Source organism: Sturnus vulgaris, chromosome 2 (genome assembly GCF_052056855.1).
Source record: "Sturnus vulgaris isolate bStuVul1 chromosome 2, bStuVul1.hap1, whole genome shotgun sequence".
NCBI lineage: Eukaryota > Metazoa > Chordata > Aves > Passeriformes > Sturnidae > Sturnus > Sturnus vulgaris.
In genome coordinates this window covers 42,366,270-42,388,047 of record NC_142244.1, presented here as the reverse complement: position 1 = coordinate 42,388,047, position 21,778 = coordinate 42,366,270, and the positions used below count along the sequence as shown (strand labels likewise).

The window sequence follows — 21,778 nt, the reverse complement described above, 5'->3', positions numbered from 1 at the left end:
TTTGAGGGTAAAGGGACTATTGATTCTTCTGATTAATACACTTCACTCCCACATCTGGGAAATGGCAACTGAAATTGGAAGGCCCCTTTTCTGCCCTGCTTCCATGGGTACAATTCCCCTCTGGAATCAGTGTCTCAGAGAAAAAAAAGAATCAATGGTTCCAGGCATAAGTGAAGGTCACAGTGCAGGGCATAGAGGGTAAATCATTGTAAATCATGGTCACTCTCTTAACTTACTGGATCTATTGCATTTTAGTCAGGGATTTGACCCTGAGAGCAATCTGTATTTTTCCCTCATGTCTATTGTTTCCTTATATGATTTCGAAGACTATTGGGTTTTATGATCTGAGCTATTCAAAATGCATTACAGCCAGTGTTCTATTAATTTCTAAGATTCACAAATATTTTGAGAAATAAAAGATTGATATTTTATATGCCTTTAATATTTTTATGATTTCTTTGTATGTATTCCCTACCTTTCACTACTCGGAGAATACCTCTGGTCTAGAAAGATGCTGAGAAACTAAAAGGAAGGTGTGAGTATATAAATGTGAGTGCATATATAATTTCATATTGAAATGTGGAGGATACTCAGCATCCTGAAAATATACACTTCATTTGTTTATTCTTATTGGGTACTTCTTTTGCTTCTTTTTTTCTGCATTTACTTCTCTTTCTCAAGAAAACCAAACAAATAAAAAAGTATACAGTTAATGTCCTAAGAAATTTAATATTCACCTGAATTCTGCAATTACAAAACTCAGCAATTTCTTTAAAAAAAAAAATCCTACTTTTTTCTCTTTGTGCCATGGTTTACCCCCAAACAGCAACTAAGTACCACAGCTGCTTGCTCACTTCACTGCCACAGTGGGATGGGGAAAGAACCAGAGAAAGATAAAGCCCATGAGATAAGAACAGTTTAATAATTTAATATTAGGACTAATAATAACAGCTATAGGAAAAAGAGAAGGATGAATAAAACCCAAGAAACACAAAAAAAGCACGATGCAATTATTCACTACTCTGACCTAACCCAGCCCATCCCCAAAGCAGTGATCAGCTCTTTCAGACAACTCCCCCCAGTTTATACATGGAGCGTGATGCTCTGTGGTATGGAATATCCCCCTGGCCAGTTCAAATCAGCTGTCCCAACCATTCTCCCTCTCTCCATTTCTTGTGCACCTGCTCAATGATACTGAAAATTCTAGATTTAGGGTAAGTACTGCTCAGCAACAACCAGCACATCAGTTTGTTGCCAACATTTTTCTCATACCAAGCCCAAAACACTGTGCTGTGCCTGCTACTAGGGAAGAAAATTAACTCTGTTCCAACCCAAAACCAGGACATTTCTACGTCTCAGATGAAAAGCAATCTTTAACATTTCTCCAAGGAGAAAAACTCTCCAAGGCACAAAATATCACTTCTAAAGAAATGTACTTGAGTAAGGAGGAGGGTTTGGGGGTTTGGAGTTGTTTTGTTTTGTTTTGCTGTTGTTTTCTTTTGATTATTTGTGGATTTTATAAGTATGATCTCACTTATATATCCTAAGCCTGAACTTACAGTGTAAGCACGAAGACAAAGAAAATTTGTTTGATATGCTCATCCCAAATTTGCATCATCAGAAAACTGAGATGGTTCAGAAATAATTTAATTACCAAGTGAGCTGAGTTTTGATAATTAGAGATTCACTCTGGAGTAAGATAACTTTTTAACAGATGCTAGTGCTATCTTTTAACGTGAAGATTAGATGAATCTTCTGTTAGATAATTCTGAGGAACAAATCCAAATTCTGACAGTGCAGTTTTGAAAGGGTTCTGAAAACCCAGTTACTCATCTCCCACAAAAAGACAGCCTATCATCACATGCAATGCTTCCAGCTGCCTTTGGAAATCCCAACAAAAACTCCCCTAGCTTCACTATCTATTACCCTTGTGTAAGGAATAGGATAGAGAATGAAATACAAATAGATGTGGATAGATGAGAATCTAATTTAATAACTACTCGATATAACTGCCCACTGTCTGATGCATTGCTGCATAAGGTGCTATTGATTTGAGGAAAAAGATTATATGACAGCTGGGAGAAAATGTCTGGTGCTGTTCCTCCCAAGATTTATTGTTTCTGATAATGAGTAAATACATTTTATGCATGAAAATCTAGCTAGGCTTTTTCCAACTGTCTTAATATTTTCAGCTTCATGGACAAAACCCCTTATAACTTCAGAGATACTGCACATGCAGATAAAATATCTGCATGTACTTAGTCACCCAGTGAAGGCTCCCATGAAGTGCAACTAATAGCAGATAGGAGAGGCTGACAAGGATCCCTTCATGTACTAATTTTCCCATGGTACTTAACATTACCTTATTTTCTATAAGCAGCATAGATGTTTTTGATATTCTCTTCATGTCAGGATTAAATCTCACGCTAAACAAGGCATTAATTATTTGGGATGGCCAGGTAGCAGTAACTTCTGGGCCAGGTATGCCTCAAAAATACTGCACCCTGTTTCAGGACTTGTTCTGCCTTCTCAGGCTTGTCAGGATCAAAAAACTCACTTATGGCAGTGAGGGGTATCTCATATGTAGAGAGATATTAGGTCTACTAAAACCCTTCATATTCATTTTTAATGTCTTATTTGAGGTTCTTCTACTACTACCTACTTTTCCTCTCTATCTTTTATTTTGAGGTTCTATCTTTATCTGAAAATTATCCTGGGTAACTTCCTGACTCATAACAGCCGAATATGGCATTGCTTCCAGCTCTTTGGGCAATTCTGCAATAAGCTGGCTTGTGAAAGAGCTTCTAATTTACTATTTTCCCTAAGAAAAATTCCTCTTGGCATAGGCCCATCAGATAGAAGACTACCATTAGTTTACCCTTAAATTCCTGCCACCTCTTAGCTGATCTTTTCATCTGAGCAACACAGTTTCAGCATCTTGCATTTAAAAGATGCTGAGCTAATGATTTTTCCTGCCACAGTGTTAGAATTGAAACGTTTAGAAGCATATGTCACTGAATGATCAGATTTCTATTAATAATTTCTACATGCATTATGCCGATTAGAATAGGTGGGAAGTGGAAAAAGACCTGGATGGAGATTTATCCTTCATCCCTATGACATTCCAGACACCCATATGGAGTGATACCACTATATACTGAAAGGCAAAACTCTTAGCAGTTGTGTTAAAATTACACCTACAATAATTAGGGAAGTATGCCCAATGCTGGGAAAATACAAATGCCTCAATTCTTGTGCAATGTTTTTCTTTGGAACACATCTGTATCTTTTATATGCTTATATATATCTATGTAAACAGAGCTCTAACTATGGAAATATATGGAGAGACAGACGTAGATATAGATGTAGATAGATCTATGTATATGTATATTTAAGAATGAGAGCAGGTTGAGTTCCAAATTTCATAAAGATCAGTATCTTTATAAAATATTTTCACTCGGAATTCACTGAAATTGGAAAGTCTATTGGAATTACTAAGAAGGTACTTGAAGACTAAATAACCTGAGAGACATTATCAATTATTATGGAAAGCTCATGGAGAACAAATTAAATGCAAAAGAAATGCAAAAGGGGGGAAAATGGCTCTTTACAAAGGAAGAGAAGAGAAGAGAAGAGAAGAGAAGAGAAGAGAAGAGAAGAGAAGAGAAGAGAAGAGAAGAGAAGAGAAGAGAAGAGAAGAGAAGAGAAGAGAAGAGAAGAGGATAGTCATAGTTCAACAGCTTAACTCGAATTCCTACAAAGAAAAAAAATCTGTAAGCATCAAGAAGATAATACAGTAATGAGCAGAGAAACAAAACAATACCTGTGTTTTTTTCTGCATACAAGACTCACTCTTGCCATACCCCCTGCCCCCTCTCCACTTTCCAGTGTCTTTCAAAACCAAAACATACATTACTGGTACTTCTCAAACTCAATCCAAACATTGGTTGAAACACAGCTTTGCCTCTACTTGAACTGCTTTTTGAGAGACAAAACATGAAATCAATTATTTGCTGCCAAAGTCTTTAATACAACACTGATAATTTCAGATCTTGTGTCAAGTATACTTCCATGTACTGAATGATTCAGTTATTTTTATTGTTTAAGATCCATACATTTTTAACCTCTCTTCAAGTCAATAGCATCCTCATGAATCTCTCCAGGAATTGTTCAAAGTAATTTCCACTAGTCAGAAAGTTAAAGGGTCTAAGAATCATTATTAACCTGTGCATAGCAATCATTTTATAAGGATGATGTTTTCCAGATGATGCATGCTCTGACAGTTCTAACTAGATAATGGTTTTAGCAAACTGAGGGAGATTTCTAATTTTGTATGAATGAAAATCAATATATATATTTTTGGATTTACTGTATATAACTGTTATAATTCTCACTGCATTTTGTCAGCTACTGCTCTGGGTCAATCTGAACAAATTCTTAATGTAAGACAAGCACTGTACTACTCCCTGGGGAAACTGAGGTAGAATTTTCCTTATCAATATGATTAGGCCAATGAAAGTTGTGTTTATTTGTCTTCCTTGTATATGACATGTATGACAGTCCAAAATCAGTAGCAACAGCAATTAAGATCAGGCCACCCTGATACCCTTCTGTCCTGTACTGTGTCAAGAGTGATGCTGAAACGTGGCAGTTTGGGGAGATGGGGACAGATACAGCTCTCACCAGCATCAGATCTGTCGAGTCCAGTTGCCAGAGGTTCTGTAGTCCAAGTGTACTACACATGCAGGCACATTATCCACATCTCCATCTCTGCACCACAGTGAAGATGCTCATGTGATAACAGCAGACCTAGATAGTATTTTACTGTCAGTTTAGATAGCAGAATATCTGTGACTAAATCATCTCAGTGAGTCATTTAAGCATTCCTTTTATAAAACCTGAGGTGAAATGCTACAGCATACCTGCTGCTGCTCCAGACACTGTTACTAGTCAATCAGAATAATCAGATCTGCAGTATGGTTTTAAGTGATTGACTGTACTGAGAACAGGATCAGCCCGAGATGCTGTGGGAATCTTCTTATTTGTTGAACGTCTTCCACAAAGACAGGCAGCAAAACTGAGCTTGAAGAGATTTTTCTCTTGATATTTCATTTGCATCTTTGTGTGGCCTCTGGTTGAATCCTCACTGGCTTGAACCCCTCTGGAGCTGTCTCACATTTGCCACAATGCTTCTGCTTGCCTCCATCTTACTGAAGCTACAGCTTTGGTGCAGAAGAGCTTTAATAGCCTTGGTGTAAGAATTCTAGATTGCAGGGATACCTTAAATAGTCAAAAAAAACCCCAAAAAATTTAAAGACTAGACAAGCACTGAGTCTCAGAATCTCATTATTATTTGAAGTTATTACCTACATTTCTCTGTATCTGATACAAAGTCATCTTAAGTATTCTGCCTCACCTAAGTACTGTCTGGGCTGCTGGCACAAGACTTCTTTTTCATCAGCTGTGTACCTCATTTAAAACACCTCATTTTCCTTCCTAGTTCAGCCTAGTATTCAAGACATATTTTATACTTCCATTTTATTACCTCTTGGAGTTTTTCACTGTTTCGAGACTGATGGAGATGTCCAAGGCGCATTTACAGAGGAAGAGCATTACAGAGAAACAGCTAACTATACATCCCCAAAATTTTTAGCTATGTTACAGTATCCCTTTTTTTTAACAAAAATACCTGCATTGGCTCGTTTACACATTAGAGAAGTGGTTATCATTCTCATGTGGTAAAAAAAGCATTGTATTATGCCAAACCACTTAAAATAAGAAATAAAATACTGATGATAAAGCCTCACTCCTTGAAATCATCTTTTATGTGATTATTTTGCAAAAAACTTATCGAATCTGGTGATGCAGCTGTAAAGACTAGATCAGGTTAACTGCTCTGCTGTCCCCATTGTCCAAAGATTAATTCTTTATTTCCCCATATTGAGAAATAGATTTCAAAAGCCCTGGAGATAGACCTAGAAAATTTTTTTTGAGATATCTTTCACCTTAGTCTGAAAAGAAAGGAGAAAGTGAAGCAGAGTACATCCACTATTTCCTTAACACAAGAGAGCATATTGGACTGTGGTTATTTTTCAGAGGGGAAACCTTATGAAAATTATTTCAGGGTCATACTATTTTATGGGCCTAGAGGGAATGCTGAGAAGTGAAATCCTTGTCACTCTTGACAGATAACAGACTACAAAAATCACATTATACACCCAGTTGTTATCTTTAATTGAGAATGTGATTTACCAAAGGTAGTGAAAAGCAGAAGCAAAACTCAAAAATATAACAACAAGCCAATCCCTCAGGTGATACAATTAAATGCTTTGGAAAACAAAAATTCCATCAGTAAATAGGGAACTCATTGACATTAATGAATGATTTGTGTTGTAGGTCAAGTTTTGATAACTTTGTCTGCAAAAAATGTTTTCCTCCTGACTCAGAATGCCTTGACTATTTGAATATTCTTCTTTTCACCAATTTGGACATAAGCTGAGAAGTGCAGGCACGCTTATTCTGGTTCTCTGCTCTATGAGAAGTCTTCCCGTGCTTACTTGCACATGTTTCATTTTTTATGCATGAGGGAAAAAACAGAATATAAATATTGCACTGACAGTTGTACGTTATGTCAAAAATTTTATATCGTTTTCTATGATACCATGAATATGCATTTTTTATGCAAATGCATATAGTATCTCTCGAAAGCTTTAGGAGATATACAACTACGAGTCAGAATATAAATACATATGAAAAAGAACCCTAGAAAATAACTGCTCTTGCAGGTCATACATTCATAGTAATCACTGTGAGAAAATCATAAAAATAACTCTTCTCAATATTTTTAGGTTAAAAGCAGCCCCCTACGTTTAAATTGAAACAAGACACTTCAAATATTTCCTTCAGGGTGTGTATTATAGGTAGCAATGTAATCAAATGCCACAGTTTTGACCACAGCAAACTTCTGAAAGTGATCAGAGGATTTTCAGAGTCGTACCACACTCACACAGATTTTTTTGATCTTTCATCAGTGAATCCCTGGTAAGGAATGATGCCAGCAGGTCAGGATTTCCATAGCCCTAAAAAGAGCAAGAAACAACCCAGGAGCAGACACTGAAGAATGACTGAATATGGGTACATTTCTTCTCTCTACATCATTCCCCAAGTTTTCTTGTTTTCTTTCTCTCTTCTTCTTGGCTCCTCTCCATGGAATTACAAAATTGCCCTTTGGCATGTGATCAGACACACCAGAGAAATCTTCATCTTCATGTTCTGACACTAAAAAAGTTTTTAGAAATGTGCTCAGTGGTTTTGTCACCAGTGGAAACTGTTTTCTATTCCAGGATTGTGATACGCTCTGCAAATAAAATAAAATTATCTTGGGTTGCTAAAATATCCCATCTTTAAAAAAAGAAAACTTGAAAATGTTAGTGTTCCCTACAGTCTAAATCATGACAATTAACCTATGCATGGGGTGTATTTCCAGTTGTAAGGTAATGTAGCATTCCTTCAAAGAGGTGTCAAAAACAATCATAGGCTAATGAGATTTTACAAAAACCACCTGCTGGTTGCTTTCAATTAGATAAAATGCCCTGCTTGGAAGTGAGGAAACATTTTTTCATAATTTTCAAAAGAGTTACACAACAGAAAGTGATAAGAGGAAAAGAAATGAGGAACTAATAGAACAGTCTGAGCTTTCCAGCTCCACTTCCCTCCTCCTCATTTCTGTTTGGGGAAAACAAACAAACAAATCCAACAAACAAATAAAAATGATGGCAATATTGAGTGTCCAAAGACACTAAGGAAAAACACAGAGAAAGCTTCATGAATACCTGATATTGTCAATTCACTGACACCCCAAGACAAATTCTGAAACCAATTTCTTTGAGTCAGATGAAACATTTTATTCGAGAGGAAATCTTTTCCTTTGCCTTTCTGTTGCCATTTTTAAGATGAAAAATATATATTTTTTTTTTAAGCAAAAGTCTATTTTAAATAATGTAGTTATTGCATTTCAACCTTTTTTACTGAATTCAGATTTCAGAATATCTCTTGGGAGGAAGGATGTGATCAGAAAGAACAGTTTGACAAAACCTGACATAATAGTCAGATATACTTTTTAAACATTTGTTTATTCAAGAAACCATGGGCCAAAATGTACTCTGCCATCCCATTGAGACCTGGGCTATCTAGTACAACATCAGAAATTACTTTAGACGCTTCTGTGTTTAGAAAAGTGATATAAATCAGAAGGCAAAGCACCCAATACAGCCCCCATGAATGGAGGAAAAGCATGGGGCAGAACATGACAGATTCTTTCTCTTTCATGTTTCTTTTACAGGACTTTCATACTTGCAAGTTCCAGAGGAAAAATTGAAAGACCACAGAACTAAAGAACCAAACTAAAGACGCTCTTTATATTTCCTCCCACCTCATATCAGGGTGTAAAGGACATTGACAGCAGAATCCGTGAGGCTGAGAGGCTCTTTATAGGGATGCAAGACCTTCAGATCGGTAAAAACCCTTCAAGTTAGATTCTCTCTTCTCCTGTAAACGTTTCATTTGCAGTTTTACACTGCTGAATTTTTGGAAGCAATGTGGAGGATTTAAAGACCAGTGTATAGCACTGTGGATGATGCCTCCTAAAAACTGCTTTGGAATCCTTTACTATGGATATGGTTTTCCATGAAGTCTGAGTATTTGTGTAGTTCTATTACCTCTGTTAACAACAGCATTTTCAGATTACGTGTGTCTTAAAAAGGCTTTCTACACACAAAACACAAATTAGACAACTTCTCCACTGGCTGGCATTTGAGATGGGGGGAAAAGAAAACCAAGGAAAAGAGCAATGAAAGACCTGCGTTTCAATACATAAATAAATAAATAAATAAATAAATAATCTTATTTTTTTCGGGGTTTTGATACAAGAAAAACAAATGGAGCACCTTTGTCTCCCTAGGTGTTTGTTGTGAATTACCTTAGCTGAAGGAAGGTTTTAAGGGCCTCTGGTTCCAGCCAAAAAGCCAAAGAACCTTGCAGAAGGAAGAAGCCTCATCCCTGTGAGAAGTGGAAAAGTGCTTACAAAAGGATTCTTACTTCAGTCAACTGAAAAAAGGTCAGATCTATCAGTGACTGATAGAAGTTGAATGCACTGTCACACTTCTTGAAGTTTCAACAGCTGTATACCCTGAAGATGTTGTTCATAAAGATTTTGAACTGAGTCACAGGCAGAATGCAATTTTAAAATCTTCTGTGGCACTAAAAAAATAAAAACTCACGCTTTAGAGGCTACATCTTTCAGAACCATCGCTTTAATACAGACAGCTGTGGCAACCAGTCCTTGCCTGCAGAGGAGAAAGAGAGAGAAATAATGTGTCATCTAGAGGCTGACACACTGCATGGATTCCCAAGTTAATTCAAATGAGCCAAGTAGATCACCAAAAAACAAAAAGTGTTTATGCAAAAGCAGGCTGAAAACCAAAAGGTGAATTAGCTTGGTCTTTCATAAGGTGTCATATGCAAATGAATTTTAAAATTAAGAAAATTAAACTGTGGGTGAGTTTTGGTTTTCAACATTTAAAGTAAGAAAGGATTAATTTCAAATATAAGGCAATAAGAAATCTTATTTATCATCATTTGTGGTTCATCAGTCAGAAAAGGTCAGATTATGTTCCACAGGGACAAATTTACTCATGGTCACACTAGCATCAGATCAATCCACGGAGAGGACTGGGTGCATTAGAGTTCACTTCCCCTGCTTTGTAGGATCATAATTTTCTTCTGATTCAGCTCAGCTGCACATTATGACCTTTCCCTCCATCTCCCTTAGCTTCCCAGCCTGGCAAAAGGGCTGGTCAGCAGTGCTCCTTGGGCTATCTTTCCCCCCTACTGGTGAGTCTCCCCCACAGCAGCAACTTTTGAAATATTATATATATATATATATATATATATATGTATATATGCATAAAAGATGCCTCCTTCTGAACAAGTGGTTTGCTTCGGGCATAGTCTGTTCTTGCAAAAAAACCCTGTATGTTCACATTAAACATCAGCTATTTTTAAAATAGAGTTTTTTCTGGGGAGGGAGAAAACTGCATTTTTTCCCCCTGCCCATTTAACACATTCATGCCCACAATATTTAGAAAGTAAAATCAAATTTTATTTCCACTTATACTATTGCAGAAATGCCTAATCCAATCTGCAGTCTAGCCCTAAAGAAATAAGAGCAGTATTTTATTTGTGACAGGGCTGGCCATATAGGTTTTAAATATCATATTTAAGCTATTCCTACATGAAGTTTTCCTAATGAATCAAAATATTGTTGTGTTACCTTCCAGCACTGCCTACCAAGACAGGAGCAGGTAGCGTATCCAGAGCTGCTACAGCAGACTGATTGAGAATCATTAGCGAGACAAAAGGGCAGATGACAGACATTAATATGACGGAAGGAAAAATTACCTCATGCCATGCCCAGGAAGGGTATAATTGAGTTGTTTCTAAATGGGAAAAGAAACCACTTGCAGAAGGAAGCCTGCTGATACCATTCATTGACTGCCAAAAGAACTGGAACATTGTCGTGTGTCACAGCTCCAACCCCCGAGGTAGCCTTGTTACTTTGCCTGTGGAAGACCAAGACTTTGTCATGACTGGTCCCCAGGGCCACCACAATACCTGCAGAGAGTCAGTCCTTGCCCTCTAATGTTCATTCTTGGCTACATGGACTATCTGTGGACAAAGAACAGATTGGTGGAGGTCACCTAACTCTGCAGGCTCTAAGCAGATCTGTGCCCTCTGTGACTTTCCAACCCCTTGCTCATACCTGTGTATAAACTCATGGCTCATACCTGTGTCCCTGGGATGTGTATGGAAGGTCCTCACAACAATCTTGGGTCACCCTATGAGAGGGACTACAGCTACCTCAAGGAGAAACAGCTTTGGAGAGAGAGTATGAGAGAAGAGGTTCCTCTGTCCTATCAAAGTTGTAAATAGCTTGGAAAACAGTCCCAGTCTACTGACATCCCTGAGGTCCTCTCAAAGCTGTTTTTTCATCCATGAACACAGCTGAAAAAGAAAGGGTAAACATTTTATTACAATTCTATGCTCTAACCTCATCCCAAAAATGCTATGTATATCCACACCACAGTCTCTGCTCCCAGATGTTCCCAGACAAGGAGACACCAGGACTGTAAGATATGTTCTTGCTTTGCAGCCATGGCAGGGCAGAGTAACCTCAACGCTGTCATGAGAAGCTGGGGAGAAAGGAAATTCCTTCATCTTGTCAGTGACAGCACCTACAATCCTGTGCTGCCTTATTGAGGATAAGCCTATTTTTTATTCTATGGATTGAAGAATAATTTAGCCTACCACTCTTCAAAACTTATTCTTTGTAAGATATGGTGTTTGGCTTTTTTCATTACTACTGTTGATCACATGGAGTTTTATTTCTTTTGAATGAGAGCTTATGAAAAGGTGTGTGTCACTAGGTATAGTCTTGGGGTATTTTTTCCTACATATTTCTAATACATCAACTATTTATTTTACCCTGGTAGATCTTGATTCTTTATTCCTTGTATCATTTGTATTTTACTTTCTTCTGCCATACTGTATACTCAGAGTTGTCAGAAGATGCATCTTCAAATCTAGGCCCAAGTGGTGTAGATACAGATCAAGTCAAAAGATGTCAAACACACATACCCAAATTAATTCTCTTCTTCTTTTTCTTTTCTTTTTTCTGGACAGAATCATTAATATATAAAAGGTTACAAAAATGTTGTCCTTGGGTCTCTTTCCTATTTCATACTACAGACAATTGTGTAATATAGACATGTATTATGTTACAATTAGTGTTATATATATAAAAAGTTATATAAAGTACATATGTAATGTTACAATTATTTAATCTGAAAATATATTGCACTACATAATACAGACAGTATAAAGTAAAAAATATGGGTGGTCTTCTCTATTCAAACAGGAGATTATCATGGTTGCCAAGCAAGGATCACTCATTCATCTTGAAAACATTTTCTGAGCAGTCAGTTAGGAAAAAGTGGCAAAAGGTTCAGTGGTAAATGAAGGAGTGAGCAAGCTCACAATGTTGGTTCAGAGGATGTAAACTATTTTTTTTGTCTTTCAGCTGCAGCAATGGGAAGCAGTAATCCTGAAATATAATTTTCCACTTAGATAAATCCGAGGATGTCGACTGTTTTATACAACAAGCTACATAACTGTATTAGTTCATAATACAAACTAACTCTGCATACTCAAATCAACTACCTGAATGGGCAAAGGCTAGGAAAAAATATCCTTCTTCTATATGTTAGTGGAGACCATTTCATCTGTATTCGGCACAGTACGACTTGGAGAAAACTCACCAAACTCTTACACTCCAGCTCTTATTACAAGTCTGTGTTTATCAGACCTGTATTGTCAGGATCATTTCACGTGTCACTGAAATGCAGGCACTGCTGAAGAAAAGCAAACCCTTAACAAAGCAGTATATTAGCTGTAAACAGACAATTGTGAGACTCCAGGGAGACAAAAGCAAAAAGGGTGACCATGACCCTGAAGCTCTGCTTAAATGAATTCACAGTAAATTGCCTCATTTCTCCTTTTTCCATAACATGAATGCAGCAAGTTGCAGTGTTTTCTACAGTTCAGTTCCCCCATTTGAATATACAGACAGACAGCACACACACCCAGGCCAGTGCCAGCATACCTGATCTGTCCACGCTCCAGGGAAAAACACATGGATTGAATACTGGGGCAGAAATTAGGTACAATAAGTCACTCAGTTCAAGGCAGATAGTTCTCAAAAAAAAAGGACCTTCCCTGTAGCTTCCTGTAAGATTGCATCTCAGCTGAGTCTTTTGTGAATACTGAATGCTCTAGAAGCATTCTAGAAGCCCCCTTTGCCCCACAGGGTTGAGTGATGGTGCTGAGTTATCCATAGAGTGGATCCCATTATGTCACAGGATGGTTATCCCATTGTCCTCTCCATTAAGGCTAAAATTGCACTGATCCATAGTGCCAACCCACCACCCTGCAGAAGTACTGGTGTCATTTGCAGTGAAACAAAATTAGGATTCTTTTTCTTAATACAATGTCTCTCTCCTAACCTCTTTTATACCTACAGTAGATGAGATTTCAGAAATTTGTCCATATGACAACAATACACTAAGGAACAGAAAATTAATGCTTAGATTTTTTTATTTCTAAAACTTTCTTTATTCTGCAATTTCAGCAACAGGAAAATAATCTGACAGTCAAAGATAATCACTTCTCCAATCAGTTGTCTTATTTACCAGGCTACTAGATGTGCAATTATTACACCTGCTGAAAGATTTCTTTAACATTTAATTTATATATAAGACCATAAAAAATACAAGATTGACACTGGAAATGGAAAGAGTCTAATTTATCAAAAACAAAAAAGGCAAACTGCTTTTACTGGAGTGATGGCATGCTCCTCCACACTTCTGATGTGTCTCAGCTTGAGAAACAGGTGCCACTGATAAGTTGAGGAAAATATAAAATAATAAAAATTAAATACAGGAGGACATGAAAATTCAAGTTGTAGGAGTGCCTTTGTGTATTTTTAATTAGATCCCTTTTGAAGCCAACTGTTACTAACATAGACAAATTACTCTGAGAGAACCCGGTTAATTTACCAGTAAAATAGGGCAGGAGTATTCAAAAATAGGACTGCTTTTGTGAAGAGTTATTTGATTGAAAATGATTTGGAGTCCTCATCTTTGCCTGTTTCTGAAGAGAAAAATATTCTGTGATCAAACTGCTCACATGAACATAGATGGACAAAATGGAGCAGACATTGGAGGCAAGGCAGACCAACAGTGCACATCAGATGTGAGAAAGGACCCGATGGGAATTTTCACTTTAAAAAAGCAAGTTTTTAAGAAATGTATAGAAAAGACAAAATGGCTGAACTCTGAACTTCTTAGTGAAGCTTTCAAATCCCACCACAACTCACAGAGTGTTTCATTCTGACTGGACAGACCAACTAAAGTCACCTGCCTGCCATGAGAATGGCTGATCCAATGTACCGGTCAGTGACATACACAGCCTGGCTGTCTCAATTCCCTGTAGCATCTCCTGCCACCCCTAGTCCTTGGCACAGGAAAAGAAAGACTTGCTTCTAAGTCATATTCATGTGTTTTCAGACTAGAGTATTCATTTCCTGCATTCCTTCCTTCCCTAACTCCTTAATCTTTCCTGCATATTGGTTATTGACTTAGGGTAACACTTCACATTCAAAACAGGACTAGAGAAACATTATTTTTTCTGAACCTTGACCTTTTCCAACATACAAAATTCTGCAGCAGAATGGAACATGGGATTCCAAAGAGCCCCAAAAATTTCAGTGCAGTATTGAAAATGGTAACAATGAATGTATCTTTGGGAAGTCACATCCATGAATTTATTAATAGGGAATCACTTGCAAAGCAAAAGAAAGAAAAGAAACAAAAGCCTAATAATAAAAAAAAAAAAAAGGTACTAAATTTCACTGCTTTCTCCTTGCCTTCCTCTGTAAGGCAAAGATGAACTTAATGTCTTTGGAAATTTGTGATATTAAGACAATTTCTTAGACCATCAGCTGAGTGGGGAGGGGACAGAGAGTGCAGTAATCCAGCACATCTTTAGGACGCTTTAGACAAAAACGGTGGGTGCAAATTTTGGCAGACAAGCAGTTCACTTGCACAGCAATGTTGGTTTGTCGCCAAGAAGGAGGGTTTTATGCTTTTATTTGCTGCTGTATATTATTCAATAAGATATTATAATCCAGGCTTGATGATGATTCTAAATACTAGTGACCAAGCTCCATGCTAGTGTGCTAACTTCATACCAAAGCTTCAACAGAGACTTTCACAAACAAACAGGATCAGGAAACTAGATTTCAAACTTGGCAGTTAGGAAAGGTGTGCAAAAACTTAATTTCCAAAATGCTGAGAACACAATTACCTCCAGAAATGTTTGCAAACATAAGGTTAGCAGAGTCATTCTTTCCTATCAGGTGTTAAGCACCTTTAGATTTATTTGTGTTTTCCCCATCACGTCCTCATCTGTTCCTTTTGTTGCCCCTAACCTGTAGTGATTTGGACAAGGCTGCATTTGACCATAAGATGTTCTAAGAACCCCTCATCTAATTAGCACAGCAGTTATGAAGCCAGACCAAAAATCCACCAATATAACCCACAAACTCTTAAAACAATATAATTCACTGTCCAATGAGAATCAAATAAAAGTAATTTCAAAGACAAGACACAAAGGATTTCTATAGTCTTAGATTGCATAAGGTCTGGGAGGAAGTCAGTGTCAATAACAGACATTCATTTTCTTTCCAGTCAATGAAGAACAGAATCCTCTTGTATTCCTCATACAGTTCCCATTCCTAACATGAGATGATGTAATAAATCCTACCCAAGCAAACAGGGGGAAAAAAGACACCAAAACCAAGGAGCTTCTTTCTTTAGAGTGGGATAAATCAGTATGAGGCAGTACCCAGGTTTGTGTCCAGAAGGTAAACACAGGTTTTTTAATTGGATCCTTTTCTTGGGGCAAGTGTCTCACCCAGCTGGGCTCACCATTCTGCAGCAATCACAGAGGAATGATCTGCTTTCAGTCAGTATGACACGTGTTCTATGTATATGACTTATTAGCATGAAGTTTCAGCCTAGAGCTAAAAACAGAAGCTTAACCTCTACTGAGCACCATCTTCCACCTAAGCAGGAGTATTTTAAAACCTTTTTAGCTATAAGTAGATCTGATTTTTACTAAAGAGTAAGAGTACAGGAGTATCAAATCTAATTGCAGTAGATTGGGTGACATTACTTGAATCCTTTTTTCCCAATACAGTTCAGTCGCATACTGAGAATTTGCAGAATCCTATCAAAATTAAAACAAATCAGCTGTGGAAGAAGAGGTGGCTTCGAGGAGAAAAAAAAATTAGTTAGAGTTTTTAATCGGCATTTTAATTCTGTCCAAAGCTTCTTTCTAGATGCTTCACAGACACTGGTATAGCTAAAATAGATGGCATAAAAATATAATCAATTAACTTCAGAAAAAAACACCAAATTGTTCATCTTACAAAATGTAAAGGACAAAATAATGCATTCAAAAATATTAGTTCCAGGGAACTGAAAAATCAACCATATGAAAAGAACTCCATCAAAAAAACAGCTAATAAAATCACTGTGATATATTAACTTATAAGGGAGGATATTTTTATCATTTTCTGAGAGGCTGTTAATAAATTGCACAGAAATACAGTGAAAGAATTGTTGTGATTGCAAAAACTACAGTAAAAAGGAATAGAGTGTCAGAGACACCAACATTTTACTTACTTGTAAATGTTAAAAAATTAGAAGCAGCTGCATTGCTGCTTGTGTGCCCTCCAAATGAGTTAAATGAGGTGGAGATATGAAGGGAGCTGACCTCTCAGGGCTGGCCATTTCAGTGGCCACGTGCTATAACCAGATGGTGTTTCTTGCAGTATGAAATAAAAACCCATGGACCTGCTGGGTACAGGTGCCAGGCTGCAGTAGTGTCATCCCAGGACATGCGGGACTCATTGCCCAGACACAGAACTTCTCTGCCAAGACAGGATGGCAAAGGCAGCTGTCAGCTTGAGCCAACTCCATCAGGTCCCGCCAGTTTCTTACTGAAAACTGCTCATTTTACTCCAGGCTAGTTTTTCCATCGGTTCGCCGAGTCACCAATTTCAAACAGATCTTTGCTGTGCCTTTCCATGCCAAAATCTTGACAAGAGGAATTCCATCACGGGGATGATTCTTGCTTGGCCCGCAGTGATCCCTTATGTAAAAATTGTTACCCTGCCACACTCCTTCATATTGTTTGAAGGATGCTGTCATTCTAAACAGAGTCTACATAGTTTTTGTGTCTCTATATGAGATCTTCTGAAATCTTTATATCCCCGTACTTCTTACATGACTTTCCCTTTTGTTCGTAATATTGTTCCATGAGAAGTAATTCCAACTCCTTTTGTTCATCTTCAAATTTGCAAAAGATGCTTTCTAAAACCACTTTTGTGATCTTTTAATCAATGGTGAAATTTTTTAACTCACAATTTATTTCTTCAGAAATGGGTACAGTTCAAATTCCACCATGTTACATATCACCATCTGTATTTTTTAGGCTGATGTTGCCAAATACACAGATTTTACTGAACCTGAAAAATGTTGCTCTGTTCTTAACTCTATGAGCTGTTAATCCCCACAAGAGCTTCTCATCTCTATCACAGAAATTATGGCTCCTAAATTATAAATTTTTCACTTGTTTCAAGTCTGTATTTGCATCTTCTCACTTGCCTTCAATAAATATTAGGACCAGCCAACCCCCTAGCCTTCTCTATCTTCTTGTTTAGGTACTTCTTTTTTCAGCAGACACAAACTTAACCAGCAAAGTCTGGGTGATGCAGCCTATGTGACATATCCCTTTTCTGCTTATTTCCATTTTGCTACACATAAACAGCTAATGCACTATCCAGTTTCTCATCTAATTGGAAAAACGAAAATGAGAGGATCATTTCCTCTTTCTGCCTTCCTCTAGTAATCAAGCCTGAGTATTTGTTGCTGATGTAAATATGATACCCTAGCTATTAATTTACATTTTAGCAAGCACGTAACTTCATTGTATATTCTCAGACACAGGTCCCTTCCTCCTCAAAATCAATACTTTACAGGATTGATGAAATAGGCTTCTATTAGCCTATGATATTCCAATCATTTTGCTGTGATTTCTTTAGGATGGATTAAATGAAACCACACCCAAACACATGACCTATCTCCCCTGGTTCTTTGATCCCTATTGATATTGTTATTGAAACTGCCTTGTCTGATATTCAAAAGAAAGGAATGACCCTAAAGTCCTCACTTTCTCTAGTATCACTCTTCAGTGGAAATGATGCATCACCTTTCAAGGTTTTTGAGGCAGAATTTTCCAAAGGATAATACAAGGAAGTCAAACATCACAGTGTGTGCTCTCCACTTCAGCGCTTTTGGGGGACATGATCAAATCTGGGGGAGATGTCAGTCCATATTCTCATTATGACTCTCATTTTATTTTCAGTTGGATGAAATGATCTAAAAAATCTAAGGTTACATTCATAAGAATGTTATTATTACCATCAGTTTTGGTGCAGCTACCAGAAGTGGGCATTGCAGCAATTCACCTTTTCCAGTAAGGTGATTTATCATGAATTTCAGTGCAATTTTCCACAAAACATATTTCCGCTAGAACTTTATGCACTTTATATGCACCATTGCTTCTACTGAATTCCTTAAATTCTGAGAGAAGAGCTCCCTTCCCTTGAAGCAGTTTCCAATTGAGACAAAAGACATTGCAGGTAAGTAGAATGACTGACGAGAAAAGAGTACAAGGTATATTTCCTTTTTTTTTTTTTTTAAAGAATGTCTTCAACAGATTTCCTTAAGCCCAGAATGGCTCTGTCTTCTTGAAGAAGATATCTTTCAATTTTAGTGGCATCACAGCATTCATCTTTTCGAACCTAAGCTTGTGGCTTCTAGAAGCTTGGACTATCACATGGAGTTTGACAGGTTTTAAGAAATTCTAGTTACAGTAGACAGGAAAATTGAAATCGTTTCATCTCAGGTGAAAAATGAGGACGTTTTAACAGGCTTTGAAAGTACCACAGGGGGGAAGCTCCAGATATACTTGATTTGACATCTCAATAAAAGAGAACAAGGCATTGCAATGTAAAATGAAGCACATGAAAGAAGGTCAGCACTGCTACCTTTCAATTAAACTTGTACTTCTGAAAGGTTGAGGTGAAGGACCTCAAGGCCTTTCATATCAACTTTTGATGCTGAATTGAGAGTCCATATTGAAGTTTGGTCCGAGAAAAGAAATAACTGGACATTGTCTTTTAACACGACTGATACCACAGATTAAAAAATAATAAAGGGTCTGATTCACTATTGATTTTTTGCCTTTTTGGCTGTACTCTGAGCTGTTGCAAATCATTGGTGTCAGTGGAGATATGTCTTCTTTGACAAAGGTCCATCCAGCAAGGACTTACATTTATGAAAAAGAAAAATTAATAGAAATTAAAGCAAATGAAAGCGAAGGACCTCTTATTCCACCAAAACCAGAAGCAAACATTCCTTTGTCTGGCAAGAGAAAAGTCTCCTTGCCTTCACTGATGGGTGGAGCAAGGATTGCCATTTCTGCTGCAGACTAAATTAGCAATGAATCAAACACTCATTTAAAGAGATTTTCCACAGCTATTTTGATTTGGAAGATTTGCCATGGGAGGATATAAGACTGTAATAATAGCCTTTTTTAGCAGTGCTCAGTGCAGCAAATACTCTGTAGCAGAAGGTGCTGAACCCAAGTGGTTTCCCTCGTTTTCCATTAATATCACAGCCTTTCCCATCCCTGTCTGTGACTACAACACAAGCAAATTGATTCAAAACTTGGCTTCCTGTTTCATCACACACCAGAAATCTGTGTATAAAATTCAAGTTTTTGAATTTTAATTAATTTAATGAATTTATGAATGTTTGGAATTTCTGTAAGTAATTACTTGGAAAAATAAAGAGGAGGAAATGCATATACAAATATTACATTGATATAAATATATATTTTCAAAATTTGCTTACACTTGTTTGATATCTGACTTTCAGAGTATGCCAGTTGGCTTTTCATTCACACATGGACACATATTCATGCACACAAGAGCATTCCACATACACAAACATAAATCCCTCAGACTCCTTTAATGTGATTTATATACACTTCACTGTAATTTCTATAGCCAGCACACTGAAAATCAGAAAAGGAAATGTCTGCTATGCGAGAACTAACTAAAAAAAGTTAGTGAACTGTAGGTAAGAAGTAAAAACTCTTTTTCAAATCTTATGAGCATATGTAAGACAAATAGTAAATTTTAGATGGATGGTATGTCTCTGCTTGAGGGAAACACATGACTACAGAAACCAAGATAATGCAGCACTATGGAAACGAAATCACATTTTTAGTAAAAGGAGATTATTTCATTTGTAGGTGCTGTTGATTACATGTTTTCTATGGAATAATATAGTGAAAATTTTTGTATTCAAAAAACTTGTTTTTCATAATATTACATAATATTATAAATTAATGTAATGTATCGTATATTGATACACAGTTATACAGTATTTCTTCAGATAAAATAGCTTGTCTTATTGGAGATTAAAAACACCAGTTTAAGTATTAAATTTCAGACAAAAACCTAATGCATTTTTGACTTATTGCAGTTTTAAAAGCAAAAGGTTGTGTCTGATGTTTCTACAAGAAAGGGTTTCCTTTTCTGCTGACAAGTAGTCTCAGTTTTCAGCAAAGTTTTCCATGGGGAAAGTCAGATCCAGGAAAAGATATATCTGAGACTGGCATTTCATGTCCTAGTTCACCACAGGTAATCATGAGTATTCGTTGCAATCAGAGATATCACCATCATGGCATGACACATCATGACCTACAGTGTAATACTTCATAGCAGAATGTAGAGGAAACTTGATTTGATAGACATTTTTCATCTGCTAATGACAAATTAGGGGCACCTCTGAATTATTCATCTACAATTCCTGCATATGCTTAACTCAAATCGACTTTGATGCCATGCAAGTTTCAAACTTACTACAAGTGAGCTTTTTGCTTTTATATGTAACTAATATCAGAGAAATGAAGTAATAAAAATCTACTGAAATTAAGAAAAGTTTGAATATCATGACAGTTTGCAATGCTTGCTAAGCAGACCAGATTCAGAGCAGACAGTGACTTACCAAATTTCCTTAAAGAAAGTTTTTTAAAAAATGAAAAAAACAGAGCAGCATTTTACAGTTGTTTGTTTACTCTGCTAACTTGCACATAATTAAATTATATATAAAATGCTACAATGAAAATATATGACTTCCAATGCAATTGTACAGGTTGCTATTTACTGTATTCATTCACGCTGATAGATGCAGAAAATATAATGGATTTAAGGGAAGACAAATGCCTGTTTAATAAAACAAACCGATTACCACCAGGAGTCAATATATTTTTATATTGATGTCTTCATTAGCACTGGAACATTCTATTTAAAAACCAATCAACATACCTTCATACCAGGATTAAAAATCTGCTTTGTTAGAGCAGCTCAGCAATAGGAATCAATACAGCCTCTGGTTCTGTAAATCTGGGATGACAGACAGAGCTTTCCTGCTCTCAAGATTGCCTGGAAGGTGCAGCCATCTGCACCAGTTCAGCTAAAGGGGTTTCTGAGTGCTCTGAGCCTTTACCCTCTGTAAGAGTAAAAAAAAAAAGCCAAAAATAATTATCTGATGAAAAGCTATACCCAGTGAAATCTAATGAAAATCTAGGCTGTGTAAACAATGGAGAAGGGCAGAATTCTCCAGAGAGTACCTTGTTCCTCCTACAACTGGCATAGTTCAGAAGAACCTAAACTGCATCTTAGAGTTCCCATCTTTCTCCAATGTTATGGACCTTTCCTAAATTTCCAGTGTGGGCTTTTTGAGGGCCACCAGACACAGTCTTTCCTGTTTGATGTGCTACTTACAGTACTGTGGAAATGTGTTTTGGGAACATAAGTTGAAAAGCATTCAGAAGGAAGGACTTTTTTGCCTAGCAGTATAGTGAAAAAGTGGAAGAGGTTGCCAAGGGACGCTATGTAATCTCTAACCCTAGGTTTTTGCAAGGCTTGACTCTATAATCCCCAGACTAACCTAACCTGACCTAA

At 37.0% G+C, this 21,778-nt stretch overlaps 2 long non-coding RNA genes across 3 annotated transcripts; one reads left to right on the top strand and one right to left on the bottom strand.

Moving 5' to 3' along the window:
* Positions 1-1,319: 1,319 nt before the first annotated feature.
* Positions 1,320-8,867, top strand: LOC148224748 (uncharacterized). Its single transcript, XR_015801945.1, has 3 exons — positions 1,320-1,440; positions 7,032-7,134; positions 8,342-8,867. It is a non-coding gene; the product is annotated as an uncharacterized LOC148224748 (long non-coding RNA).
* On the bottom strand, positions 6,157-14,372 carry LOC148224747 (uncharacterized). 2 transcript variants are annotated; one of them, XR_015801944.1, is made up of 4 exons: positions 10,845-14,372; positions 9,279-9,344; positions 8,978-9,057; positions 6,157-7,357 (listed from the first exon to the last, which is right to left on the bottom strand). It is a non-coding gene; the product is annotated as an uncharacterized LOC148224747 (long non-coding RNA). The 2 variants fall into 2 exon arrangements; XR_015801943.1 differs by having other exon boundaries at positions 8,978-9,344.
* Positions 14,373-21,778: the final 7,406 nt, after the last annotated feature.